General features: G+C 60.5%; 1 long non-coding RNA gene across 1 annotated transcript; it reads left to right on the top strand.

Annotated features, from left to right (window-relative positions):
* Positions 1 to 814: 814 nt before the first annotated feature.
* Positions 815 to 7,919, top strand: LOC101904836 (uncharacterized). Its single transcript, XR_240131.5, has 3 exons — positions 815 to 1,535; positions 6,016 to 6,428; positions 7,106 to 7,919. It is a non-coding gene; the product is annotated as an uncharacterized lncRNA (long non-coding RNA).
* Positions 7,920 to 9,461: the final 1,542 nt, after the last annotated feature.

The raw sequence follows: 9,461 nt of genomic DNA on the forward strand, positions 1-9,461 counted from the left end.
GACCTCCCAGGCCTGCAAGCCCTCCTCTCTGCCGACCTGGCTCCCCCATGAGGACCCCCCACAGGTACAGTCTCCTCTCCCCTGTGAGGACCCCCCACAGGTATGGTCACCCCTCCTCCAGAGAGGACCCCCCACAGATACAGTCTCCTCTCCCCTGTGAGGACCCCCCACAGGTACAGTCTCCTCTCCTCCATGAGGACCCCCCGCAGGTGCAGTCACCCCTCCTCCAGAGAGGACCCCCCACAGGTACAGTCACCTCTTCCCCATGAGAACCCTCCAGAGGTGCAGTCACCCCTCCTCAATGAGGACCCCCCACAGGTACGGTCACCCTTCTTCCAGAGAGGACCCCCCACAGGTACAGTCTCCTCTCCTCCATGAGGACCCCCCACAGGTACAGTCTCCTCTCCCCTGTAAGGACCCCCCACAGGTACAGTCTCCTCTCCCCTGTAAGGACCCCCTGCAGGTACAGTCTCCTCTCCTTCATGAAGAGCCCCCCACAGGTACAGTCTCCTCCATGGGAGCCGGAATCCCATGAAGAAAGAGGACCGGAGGTGCAGGGGCCGTGGGGTCTTCTGCCTGGCTGGCTGAGCTGAGTGAGTGGCCTTGCATTGGGCCCAGGCTAATAGAGGGTGCTGACTCTGCCCTTCAGGCTGGAGGGAGGCCTGTGGGGAAATCTCCCCTGACTGGGAAGGTGCCCCTCCCTCTGCCCGGTACCTGGTTGGGGTGGGGCTGTGGTCTGCAGACCCCCAGACCCAGTCTCTGGGCCAGGTGGCCGCCCTGGCACGGCTGGGTCAGGTGATGGGGGGGTGGAGGGGGAGGGGCAGGTGGGGGGATGGGGGAGGGGAGGGGGGAGCCGGGGGAGAAAGGGAGCTGAGGAGAAGGGGAGGGGAGGCGGCACAGGGGGCGGGGGAGGCGGAGGAATGGAGAGCACATTCCAGACGGGTGACACACAGCTCTGCAGTGTGGGGCAGAGAGGCGGCGGCTCTGCTGCCCTTCACAGGAAGGTCCCTGGGATCCAGCTCCCCTGAGAGGAAGATAAGATGGGTGGAGCATGGCTGGAAGCAGAATTCCTGGCAGAGGCGCCCTGCTACTGGCTGCCATCCTTCAAGGCTCCACTCAAATGCCACCTCCTCCTTAAAGCCTTCTTGGATTCATCCTTGGCTCCCTGGATCAAGAGGCGCTCCTGGGGAGCCTGGCTACATCCTCCTGCTAATAGACCTGGGCTGGTGGGGAGCTCGGGGTCACGTGCAGGCTGCTCTTCTCTGGCCCTCACGGTGGCTGAGTGCCAGAAGCAGCCTGGCTGGGGTGTCGACTGTCAAGGACGGCCTTCGGGGCCCCTGGGGACACCCTGGGCTGGGAGCTGCTGCCCAGAGCCTGAGGAGCACTGGCTATTTCAGTGCCTGCCGGCACCCAACTCATACCGCCCACACCCTTGGATGTTTGCATGTCCCTCAGTCTCCTCCTTGCAGGAGTCCTGTCCCAGGCAGATGGCAGGCAGGACAGATGTGTGGGCCGCTCCCGCCTCAAACCTACAGGTAACCAGGGGATCAGAGGTGGGTGGGTGGGCATCTTGGGGGAACTTCAGGAGAGTATAAGCCAGCTCTCCCTCTGGATATTAGCCTGCCCACCTCAGCCAGACTGCTGGTCACTGCTTCCCTTGGTCTGGAAGATGAGTTGCCCACTTCTCAGGCCTGGTGTTTGTAACTCCGGTGCTTCTCCTGAGAGGCTGAGGGGGCCCAGTGCTGGGGCTCCCCCATGTGCCAGAGCCAGTGGGCACCTCTGAGTCAAGGGGGGCCTGGTGATCCCCTTTGGGTGGAGTAGGGCTGGCCTGAGTCACCAGTGCCAACAGTGGCAGGGACTTCCCAGGATCAGCCGTGGGGGCTGCCTCAGCCCTGCCCAGCTGCGGTCACTCGCTCTGGAGGAAGCGGAACCGAGGCCTCCAGCTCACAGCCGCAGAGCCCCCACTTCCTGTCAGGCTGATGGATGAAGGAGCCCCCACTCGCTGTCAGGCCGACGGACAGGAGGAGCCCCCACTTCCTGTCAGGCTGGTGGATGAAGGAGCCCCGACTTCCTGTCAGGCTGACGGACAGGAGGAGCCCCCAGTTCCTCTCAGGCTGATGGATGAAGAGCCCCGACTTCCTGTCAGGCTGACCGACAGGAGGAGCCCCCACTTCCTGTCAGGCTGACAGACAGTAGGAGCCCCCACTTCCTGTCAGGCTGATGGACAGAAGGAGCCCTGACTTCCTGTCAGGCTGGTGGATGAAGGAGCCCCCACTCGCTGTCAGGCTGACAGACAGGAGGAGCCCCCAGTTCCTGTCAGGCTGATGGATGAAGGAGCCCCCACTTCCTGTCAGGCTGACCGACAGGAGGAGCCCCCACTTCCTGTCAGGCTGACGGACAGTAGGAGCCCCCACTCGCTGTCAGGCTGATGGACAGGAGGAGCCCCCAGTTCTGTCAGGCTGATGGACAGGAGGAGCCCCCAGTTCCTGGCAGGCTGACGGACGGGAGGAGCCCCTTCTTCCTGTCAGGCTGATGGATGAAGGAGCCCCCACTCACTGTCAGGCTGACGGACAGTAGGAGCCCCCACTCGCTGTCAGGCTGATGGATGGGAGGAGCCCCTACTCACTGTCAGGCTGATGGACGGGAGGAGCCCCCACTTGCTGTCAGGCTGATGGATGAAGGAGCCCCTACTCACTGTCAGGCTGATGGACGGGAGGAGCCCCCACTTCCTGTCAGGCTGGTGGGTGAAGGAGCCCCCACTCCCTGTCAGGCTGGTGGACAGAACCACCAGCCCGGTGCTCAGAGCCCTGACCTCCAGGAGCTCACCTCTCTGGGCTGTGGCTTCACTGTCTGTCTTGGGATCACTCGCTTTGTGGGAATAGGGAGCTACAGCAGACTATCCTCCTGGGATACTGAGACCAGGGCCGGGGAGACCTGACTCACACCCCGCACACACTAGGAAGAGTCAGGCCGGATTTGGGCAGGGTCTCCCGGGGGCTGAGCTGCCCTTGCCCAGGACCCCACAGCTGCTCTGGAGTTCAGGGTCCTAGTCAGACCCTCGGTGACATTGGAGGCCTCTTCCCGGCCACGTGGGGCCCAGCGGCCTAGTCGTGGTCAGAAGGCGTGAGGCTCCCTGAGCTGTGTGGAAGAGCTGTGTGCGGTGGGGAAGTCAGGCTGCCTTCAGAATCCGGGTGGTCCTGACTCCCGGGGTCTCTCGGGAGACAGAGCGGGGCCAGGCTGGGCCGGACTCTGACGTCTGCAGATGGAGCACGTTGCTGGACTCCAGGGGAGGCTTTCTCATGGCCTGCATCTGCCTCTGCCCGTCAGCTTTGGCAGAGGGAGCTGGTGGGGAGTACAGACTTATCTATAACCTGTTATCTGCCGGGGAAAGCGCTTTGTAGTTCCGGGGAGGGCCCTGGTGGTGGTGAGGGAGCCTGCTGGCAGAGCCCTCTCTCCATCATCAAGGCTGGACTCGCCTGCAGCCTGACCCTGCTCTCATCTCGCACGAGGGTGGGCGTCATTTAAGCATCTCCTGGTGGGTTTCTCCAGCCCAGAGTTTATTAGGGTAACGTCGGAGCAGAAGTGACCTGGGCGGATTCGCCTCTGAAAGGATCACTGACTGTGCAGTCTGGGGGTGCATGGGATAAAGGGAAGGGGTGGGGCTGCGGCTGGCTCGCAGGCGAGGACTGGAGACTGGTCAAGTTTCAGAGAGTCAGTTGACAAGGCTTCCTGCCCGCTCAGAGGTACAGAGTAAGAGAGAGTTCACGGTTGGCTCTGAGACTCCTGGGCCTAGCAGTAGGGGTGGGGTGATGGTGTCCCCAGAACTCAGAGGTAGGTCTCGGGGTTCGTCTTGGTTGGGGAGGTGCTGGCCTGAAGGGCCCTGGGGTTCAGAAGGGAGCTCTGGGCTGGAGACCCCACTGCAGGATGGTCAGCGTGGAGGCCATGTGGGAGCCTGCAAGGCTGGGGGTGGCAGACCGTCCAGGGAGGGGAGACGGGAACAGCCGTGGACCCAGCAGCGTGCAGACGCTGAGACTCGGCCTCCAGGGAGGATGGCCATCCCAGGACCGGCCTGGTCTCCCGCCGGAGGACACAGGAAGGGGGCTCCTGTCCAGGTAAACGTGAGCTCAGTGGCCCCAGCCCAGAGGGAACCAAGAGGCTGCCGCTGTCCCCAAGCCCAGGGCTCCTTTCGCAGGGCTGCTGAGCCGGGGGTGGGGCACTCTGTGCTGTTACTGAGCACCTGCTGTTTACCAGGCTTGGCGTCTCTGCAGATAGCACCCTGTGCAACCTGTCCGTCACCGGCCACAGAACACCAGCTGTATTCAGACACATACCCAGCTCTGCACTGAGCACTTACCTCTCGGGCATTACTACAAACATCACGACTCTACTTCCGCTGCCTTGCCCACTCTGTCTTGAGGCCAGTGAAGGAAGCATTTGCTAAAGGCTGTACAACCGGCGGGAGCGGAAATGCCCTTAAACCCAGGACTGGCTCCTCGGGCCCGGGCCCTGTCCTGCCCACGCTGGGGTGGGCCCCTGAGCCCCCACAGGGACGCGCGGAGGTGTCCAGAGGTTGCAGGGCCTCCCTTGCCCCAGGGGTGCCTGCAGGTCACAGCAGGACAGGGATAAGACTATCTGACGCACTTTGCTCTCTCCTGCTGAGAAAAACAACTTGGAGGCAGAGGCTGTCTCTGGCAGTCACACCCGGGCCTCAGCTCACTCCTCCAAAGGGCAGCTAAGAGTCCCCAGGGATACAGGTGTGAGCCCCGAATTCCAGGGTGCTCCAGGGGGCTGGAATCAGAGGCTGCCCAGTCAGGGCAGGGCAGCCTCTCAGGGAGGCTGGGTGCAAGGAGGGGCTGTGTGGTCTCATCAACCTGGGGGCTGAGGGCAACCCAAGGAGTTCTGGGCACTGGGTCCGCACCCCCCCGGACACAGTCAGCCCCAGGCGTGGCAGTGAGACAGAGTCCTGAGAAGTCCAGGGCTGCACGGGGGTCAGGCTGGGCTGCTGGGCGCTGCCTCCCACTGCAGAGCGAGTTTGAGACGAGGCCCTGATCCAGCTGTACCTGACGCCGCTCACCCTGGCTCAGCCGTCCCCTGTCTCCTTGGGCACCGTGAGCTGGGTCCTTGTCACAAGAGTTCTGATCCAAAAACCGGATTGTGGGGCTGGGCTGACTGCTCTTCCTGTCTGGAAGCTGTCACGTTCTGGGAGATGACAGGGAATGGGAGGCCTCCTGTCAGTTCTCTGACCCAGGACTTGACTGACAAGGACAAAGGCAGCCTGCCCACCCACCCTTCCCCTCTGAGCCCCCAGGCCGGATCTCCGTGCACGGGGGTGTTCATGCATGAAGGTGTTCGGGGGCCCCCTGTGATTGGGGTCCGACGTGTGCAGCCGTGTCCCTGTGTGGCTGCCGAGAAGGGTGGGATCTTCACGTCCCACAGGCACACACGGGCCCCCTGCAGAGGGGACGCCATCGTGACAGTGACTGGCACCGCCATCCTGCTCAGGCTGACGCAGGAGAGCGTCCTGTGACCGCAGATGCGGGCAAGGCGGGGAGGGTGCTCCGTCCTGCCTCCCGCTCCGCGTCACCTCACCCCTCATTCCTCTGCTTCTGTCCTCCTCTCCCGCTCCCCTGACCCCTCTTCCTTACCCCTCCTCTCCTCCCAGGCCTTCTGGCCTCAGGAGAGCTGCCTTCCACGTCCCCTGGGGTGTGCCCAGTGGGCCAGGCTGGTGTGAGGAAGCCTCTTTTACAAGGAAGTCCTGTGCCCCGGACCTTACTTGGCCCCAGAGGGCAGGACGCCTGCCCCCAGGAGGATTCACAGAGCCCCCCTGACCCAGACCAGCCCGGTGCCTCCCCCAGATGCCAGCCCACCAGGCTGCCGACGCTGCCACAAGACGGCCCTGTCCTCCGACGCAGGTCACAAGCAGGCGGGAACGTGCCGGGTTGACGACACAGCCACGGGGAGGAGGCCACGATGCTCTCAGGGTCTTTCCATCACTTCTGCCTTTTCTTTCCACAGCAGTCCTGGAACCGAGGTACTGGCGTCCTGTTTTCCCTGATGGGGAAACTGAGGCTTGGAGCTGTGATATGATTTGCCCCGTCATAGGGTGAGCAAGAGGCTGGGTCTGAAGCCAGCCCTGGGATGGCTTCCTGGAGGAGGAGGGCCAGCTGGCGAAGCTCTGTTCACTGAACTCGAGGCCCAGGGAGGTTAGAACGGCTGCTCCCAGCCCAGAACCCCGGTTTCTGATCTCACATGGCTCGTTCCAAATAGAAGCGACTGAGTTTCTTCAACAAGAAGATTAACTCATTGCAGGACTGAGAGAAAACGATGCCAGACAAGCCTCCCCCCGCAAGCGCCCCTCACGGACAGTGCCCTGTCTCTGCCAACACTGAGAAGAGCAGGGCGCCCCAAACCCGGTGGAGAAAACAGAGGTGAGACTGCTGGACACATTGCTGGAGTTTCCACGGCAGGAAGCCATCCTCCCCCGTTTCCCACCGCAGGGGAAGGGTCAGGGAAACAGTCGGTTCACACCTGGGTTTTTCGGTTGTTTCCAGTGTTTGCTATTTCAAGTTGTGCTGCCCTGAACCGTTTAGTCTGTGGTCGTTCTGTATCTGGGTCATTTTCGTGGACTAAGTGCCCAGCCGTGGGATGACGGGGTCAGGGGCCATGGCCACTTTCATGGCTCCTGATCCAAGTAGCCACTGGCTTTGACTGCGACTGGCCCCCGCTGAGAAAGCAGCCCTCTCGGGCTGGCGCCTGGCACCCTCCCTGCACGGGAAACAGCAAACCCCCAGGGCTGTGTCTGAGGTGTCGGCTGGCAGTGAGGTGTCCCCATGTCGCTTCTGTGCATCTTTCCTGGTTTTCTCGTGAGAAAACATGAGCAAAGACCCTGGCAGATATGTTTGAAAGTGTTGGCTTAATACACTTACTCTGTGCAGATGAAAATACACAGGGACAGCAGAAACGTGATTATAACACACAACGAAAGGATTCCCTTTGTTCAGGTTTTAAAATGTTTTTACTTGTTTTCAATTTCTAAATCTGACAGTCTGTTTTGAAGTCTGAAAATGTGACGCATAGCAAATATAATTTGTCCTGTGTCTTCTAGAGCTCTGAAAGTTCTCTGTGTCCTAGAAGTTTGATCAACCATGGGAAAGCTAGAAAATAGGAATTGGCAGTTTTTCATAACTTTCATTTTGAAACATTTCGACCTTTCGGAAAAGTGGTAAGAAGAGTCCAACGAGCGGCCAGACGCCCTTCAGCCGCATCCAGCGCCCGCCCGCCTCCCCGTGTGCGCACCGCCAGCCAGCCACCGTCACCCGTCTGTCATCTCCCGGTCTCCACCCAGGGATGCGTGTGCCGTCCTCCTGTGCGTGCACATGTGCATCTGTCCATCAGCTGCCAGCGCCACTGCCCGCTCCCCGAGCCACGTGAGAACCAGCTTTGGCATCCTGACCTTTCACCTGCAGTAATACCACGGTCTCCAAGGACAACAGAGTCCGCCCATGTCACTGTGACACCGTCACCACACCCAGGAGTTTTTCCTGGATACAGTCACCTAATGTTGGTCCCACGGACCCAGCTGCGTCCCGCGAGCTACTTGCCGGTCTAGACGGAGGAGTCAGTCCAGGACTGGGAGCTGCGGTGACCTCCAGCTCTCTCCGTGTTCTGTTCACGGCGGTGATGTTTCCGAGGGGTCAGGAGCAGGTATCTGCTGGAGTCTCTCTGAACCTGGGTGTGTCCTCCCCTCCTCAAGAATGGTTTTGGTGAGAACGCTGCAGTGGAGGGCGGGGGCCTCCCCCAAGACATACATGGTGAAGTTTGTTCCAAAATGTTTGCTTACCAACTTAGTTTCTTATTCCTTGAAATGTACTTCGCGGCAAGGAGAAGTGAGGATTTAATCAGGTAGTTTCTCTAACCTGCCCCAGTGGCACTGAGTGAAGGACTCTTTCAACGTCTCTCGTTTCCTCCTCTGGAGTCCCTTTAGCTTTTCCGGGCTCTGCGTGTCCTGGCCCATTTGTCCCGAGCTCCATGCTGTTCTGATGACCCCAGCACCCTGCCTTCCTCTTCACGCTCAGAGCCCGTGCACCTCTTTGTTTTGGGAGCGTGGGTGCTCACCCTGCAGCCCCGCCTCTTCAGGGCACTCTGATGTCCTCCCCACCCCCCTCCCCCGCCTGTGAGCCAAGGTCACCTCCCTGCTGACCCCACGGGCTCTGGTCTGGCTTGTGCCTTTACTCAGGGAGGTGCTGCCCTCCCTGCATGGGAAGCCTTTCCATCCAGTGAGTCCCTCTCTCTGGAGGACACGCTCTCACCATCTTTCCTCTGGGAGGCCTGGGAAGCCAGCAATGCCTCTCCCCAACCAACCTGTGAGCCCCAGACTCCTGCCTCCCTCTGGAGGCTGAGTCCCATCAAATCTGAAGGCCAAGGGAGACTGTCGACCCCCCTCACCCCATCCACAGCCAGGACAGAGGGACGGGGCCTGCCGGGAGCCCCCGGGGAAGGAGGTGTGCACTGGCTCTGGGCTCAAGCCAGGTGCCCACCAGACTTGAACCTTGGAATTCACACCTAAGATGCAAACTCGGCTATAAATCCTGAAGACAACTGTGGGGTGAGGTCTGCCACTGGGGCCTGGCCAGTTGGCAGGCGGCCCTGGGGGATCGGTTTCTCTTTCTGTCCCCGCATGTGTCCGAATCCATAGCCCACCAGTCGGCTCTGTCCCCCTAGAACAAGTGCACACCCCTGACACGGCCTCGAGGTCTGTGGGACCTGCCCACTGCCCACCGGTCCCAGCTCATGCCCTCCTGCTGGCCCTCAACACGCCTAGCCGGTTCCTGCTTCCAGGCCTTGGCACAGGCTGCTGTAGGCTGCTGTGAGCTTTGCCTAGAAGGTTCCATCCTGATCTCAGCACTGACTCCTTTAGAAACAGGGCTTCCTGACCTGGAAGCGTGGACACTAGCCACTCGTTTACTGTTCCCTGGAGAGACTGTAGGCTCCGTGAGGGCATCGTGTTAGTGCTGCATTCCTGTGCCCGGCACAGAAATACCTGTTGTGTGAATGAGGATTTCCGAAAGCAGCCCCCCTGGGCTGGCTATGACCAGAGGCGGGAGCTGAGGCTCCAAGATGCTGAAGAGTTTGCTCAGGGTCATACGGCAGACGAAGCAAGCCCGTGTGGTGGGCAGAGCAGGCCCCGGGCTGTTCTGGTCTCCGGGGACTTTGGGCTTCCCAGGGCAGGACTTCCGCCCCGCCCCTGCCCTACTCATACTCACTGGCTTGGCTCCACTGAGGAGATACGAACTCCAGATGCCCAGACCAGCTGTGTCCAGTAGAAATGTCACTAAAGCCACACACAGTATTTTAAATTTTCTAGCCACCACATTAAACACAGGAAAAACAAATGTGTGAAATTAATTGCAATAATACAGTTTATTGAATTCATATATCAAAAATTTATCATTTCTGCGGGT

This window comes from Bos taurus, chromosome 25, assembly GCF_002263795.3.
Source record: "Bos taurus isolate L1 Dominette 01449 registration number 42190680 breed Hereford chromosome 25, ARS-UCD2.0, whole genome shotgun sequence".
Taxonomy (NCBI): domain Eukaryota; kingdom Metazoa; phylum Chordata; class Mammalia; order Artiodactyla; family Bovidae; genus Bos; species Bos taurus.